The sequence below is a fragment of the Anomalospiza imberbis genome, chromosome 8, assembly GCF_031753505.1.
Source record: "Anomalospiza imberbis isolate Cuckoo-Finch-1a 21T00152 chromosome 8, ASM3175350v1, whole genome shotgun sequence".
Lineage (NCBI taxonomy): Eukaryota > Metazoa > Chordata > Aves > Passeriformes > Viduidae > Anomalospiza > Anomalospiza imberbis.
In genome coordinates this window covers 34,147,628-34,152,292 of record NC_089688.1, presented here as the reverse complement: position 1 = coordinate 34,152,292, position 4,665 = coordinate 34,147,628, and positions in this window count along the sequence as shown.

The window sequence follows — 4,665 nt, the reverse complement described above, 5'->3', positions numbered from 1 at the left end:
GCGGGAGCCGTGTGGGGCCCGGAGCTGGCACTGCTGGACATCAGGAACACCACAAAACCCTCCTGCTTTATCACCTCTGCCACGTGCTCGAGGCACTCCAGGCCTGGCACTCCACAAATGCATTCAGTGACTGGGGCGATTTTGCTCATATTGTGCTTCTCATTAGTAAATCTGAATACAAATGGGTTTTACCCTAAATAACACTTGTGCTGTCCATGTTGCCTCCCCAACCCGCTACATTAGGAAAAGTTAATTTTATATGACTAAATATAATCAGAAACACAACATGAGGCCTGTCAAGTTGACATGGTATGATGGGTACCTTAACACTTCCCAGCAGGTGACGTTGTTTGCACACTGCTTAAACTTGTTCATCAACCACTTCTTGCATGATAACCAGAATATTAACAATACAGGGAAGGTGGCACCGGGCTCCTGACACGTACAAATGCATTTCATCAAGGGGGAACACTTCCAAAGGAAGAGCTGCAGCTCATTTTGGAGTTTCTTCCTCTGCTTTTTCCCTCTTTATCTTCTGTGCTACGCCAAGATCAAGCCCCTGTTGCTCCTTGTGCGGCAATATAAAGACAAACCTTAACGTCAACAAAAGAGGTTACAGATAAAACCCAGGTTCTAATGAGTGTAGCCACCAGTGGTGATAAAAGAGCAGAAAAAGGAGTTGAAAAACTCAAGTTACACAGGTGCAAGAGCTGTGCTTAGGCAGATAATTTGCTAACAAAGCAATTGTTTCCAGCCAATCTCAGCAGCCCTTCCTTGTCCTCTCAGCACTGGAGGTGAGGTACCACCAGTGGCACAGCACAAGGTCTTTTAGTAAAGCTAATGAAGTTAAAATTCAGGTAGGAAGGTTTCCTTCACTGTATTAAAAATTACCTTTTTAACATCATGCATATATATTTTCTGTCATTTATCCCTTCTTTTCTTTTTTTTTTTTTTTTTTGGGGGGGAGTGGAATTTGCTTTATTTTTAGTCTTAGTCTTTTACTGCAGTTTTGGTGCAACTCAGTCAGAAGTTGGACTTGATGATCTTGGAGGTCTTAATGATTCTGTGATTCTGAAATCCTGCTTGTGAATTGTGGGGATTTCAGGCTATTTTTTAGATTCCTGTGAGTGATCCAGCACTTCCTGACCTATTTAAATCTACTTTCCTATGCAGGTGTTTCAGTCCTAACCAATATTTACTGCACAAACCTAAATGGTTATGGTTTGATTGCTTTTCTCAACCCAAAATTTCCAAACCTGCTGTTTTGGGGATTTGGATTATGCAGGAGTTAGGAGGACTTTTCCTGAGGGTGGTGAATCCATCCAGGGCCAGTCCTCAGCTGTTTTTCTTCAACCTGTGCTCCAACTTTCCCCTTGCACCATCGCTCTGCCCTTGAAAGGAAGACAAGATCATTTCCTGCACAAAATCCTCAAGATTCTCTCCCTGTGTAGAGCTTTCTGGAGGCAGAGGAGTGGTCTGGGGTGAGGAGCTGAACCTGGCTCCAGTTCAAACAGTCCCAGGGGGAACTTGGGATGTAAAACTCCATATTTCTGCATTCCCACCCTTCACCAAGCCTTGCTTTTTCCCATTACAACCCAGTACCTCTCTGCTTTAAACTAAAGCCATGCCATGTATTTTAATTGAGGCTCTGGTCTCCAGCTCCCAATACTTATAATCAGATTCCAGTTTTCCAGCTAAAGCTGTTTATTGATGTCCTACTTTTTTCACCACCGTAGCATGTCAATAAATTGGAGAACAGCTCCGTAGGTTAGATTTCCCCAAGCTTTCTGGGGAAATCCTCTGACAATTTGCTGTATAGAGTCAGTTAATTGCTTTATATAGCAGAGCAATAGCAAGTATTTAGACATATCATATGACAGACATTCCAAAAATATGGGAAAGACATATTTGTCAATAAAATGAAGGCTGGAAAAGCAAATTATTTTATTATGTGAAAGTTCTGGGTTTTAAGCTGAGTTCTCTTGATTGTCCCAATAACTGACATACCTTAACCAGCTGTCTGAAAGAAACACTTGCTGCTTATTTTTCTGAACCTTCTCAGGACCTCCCCGTAACCAACCAGAAAGGAAATCTCCAGATGCCAAAGAAAATTTAATACAAAAAAAGAAAAGTTCAAATTATATTTTCTTTTAAGCCGGATAGGGCCATAATAGAAAAAGATCATCAAAAACAATGAAAAGAAATAATTGTTAATTTCTACAGTACCTTGAAACAGAAGCCCCTGAGAATAAATAGAATAAGAATACTATTAAAATTTCCTCTTTTATTATATCTTCTCTGCCAGAGTAATTGTTGCTGTGTCCAATATATGCAGAGGACAATTTACTAGCTGTTTTCTATTAGTTTTTAGCATTAACATATACAGAAATAAAATGAATAGCTAGCTTTTCTTTGGTTAATTAAATGACTGACAAGTCACAGATGTTGCTGCACCGACTCTTCCATATGATTAAAAAAAAATCCACCCTGGCAAACAAAAGAACAGCAGCCCAGCAGTGTAAATGGTCTCTTTATTAAGTGAATATTGATGCTACATTATGATTTTTTTATGAATGTGAATAAGGTAGAAGACTTGCTCCTTCTCCAAGTTTTATATTAAGATTTGAAAAGAAAACCTGTTTCCTACATAATTCCCACAAAGGAGTTCAGGAGATGGTTTACTGGAGAAGTGACCTAATTTACAGGAGGTTCTGCTTCCACGACATCTCTCACCAAAGTGCATTTTTATTAGCAAGATACATATCTTTAATTGTTCTTTTTTTTTTTCTCCAGCATAGTTTTAATGGAATCTTGGTAGCTAAAAGCCGGTATTGAAAATAAATATTCTGTTTCTATTCAGGACTTTGTTTCACTAAAAAACTTGAACAGATTTTATAGAAATATTCATAGGATAAGTATATTAAACTGCAGCTCCCTCCCTTCCTACCTCGTCCCCTGTTTTATCTTTATTAATCGTAGCACTCCTCTCGGATTTGAACAGAGTTTCTCTCATCTGTGATGCTGTTCCATGTTCCTAAGACCTGGAGCCATTCATTTAATATCCAAATAGCTGGAAATTAAAAATGGGGAGTTCTCATTAGCAGTCCTGGATATTCTGAACTGTCCGGTGCCTCCAATTTGCTCTTCAGGTTCAGCACTTTTGGCTTTAGCAGGTATTAATTTCTGATTTATTTTGCATAGCCTGATGGTTTGGATGATTTGTGGGTTTTTTTTGCTTATTTCCTTCATCTAAATAAGTATGAGGAGAGTTGGAAGCAGAGTATTTTTCAGCTTTAACACTAGGAATTATATTTATTACTTATCAAAAACATTTAGGGGGAGCAGATATGATAGAAAAATGTTTCAAAAAAAGTAAGTAAAACATATAAAAATCTATACCATGGTTAAGTGTTGAGTAAGTTGTGATAGCCCAGTGACAGCACTGGGGAGCCACAGCAGCCTTGTGGAATTCCCACCTTGTGGAATTCCCACCTCCCCACGGATGAGTGATGATGCCACAACTCCTACGAGGGGACAAAACCCAGGAGGCACAGAGAAGGGTCACCAGCCCTGCATGCAAGTTTGGGACAGGAAGTGAAGTAGAATAATTTAGCTAATTAAGCCAGGAAAGAATTTAAAAGGACAGAACCTAATTACTGATGATGGATTTAAGCCAGAACATTGAGACTGGAAACAATATGCTTGGGTAAAGTGCCATATTTAATTAACGGGGGCAGCTTAGGTATAATATTTACATATTTGTAAAACACTCCAGGAGCACAGAGCCTCTTTTCCATCAAATGAGACCTCTGGTGCGGTATTGAATTACAAGAAAAATTGAATTTACAAGAAAATCTCCCCACTTACCAAGTTAAGCATTTTGCAGAGCTTGGACGTCATTTGAGATTCTGAATTTTGCTACTGAGCAGGCCTTGCTCTCATAACCTGAGGAGACCGAGCCAGGGCACTGCTGCAAGCTTAACTCTCAGGCAGCTTCTTTAATAAAAGGAGAAAATGGATACAAATAATACTTACCGCTTTTTGCAGCTCTTCTCCAGCCTTTAATAGCACCAAGAAAGTCTTCGTGTCTCCTCTTCCAGGCCACAGCTCCTCCCAGCTACTGCCAGAAGGGCTGAACCTAAAGTGACAGGAATTTCACCCTGGAATACCAATAATTCAGAGCATCCCTACCTGACCAAATCCATCAGGCCACCAACCATATTGCCCCCAAAAATTCATGTGAAGGTTTGGCCTTGTGGATTTGGCGAGCTCTGCTCGGTGCCAGAGGCCTCCAAGAGTTGGGGTTTCTTTTGCTTGAGGAGATTCCCCTGAAAATTCCCGTGTCCTGCTCCACATGGGATGGAAGGAAATCCTTCACCCCCTCCTGCCTGACTGCATTAATTAGGAGGGTGATGAATGGTGCTCACCCTATGTAAATAAATGTGTGCCGGGGCTCGAGCCCAAGGAAAGTGCAGCTATGTTTTAGTGGACGGCGGCATCATATTTCATGGAGTAAAAGTTGTGAGGGAAGAGGAGTGATATTTATGGAGTGCAAAGCACTGTGGGATTTTGTGGGAAACCACATATATTCAGCTTGTCAGAAAACATCTTAATATTTACTCTTACAATCCCTAGGCTACTGCTTTCTAAACCTAAAGCTTTCAT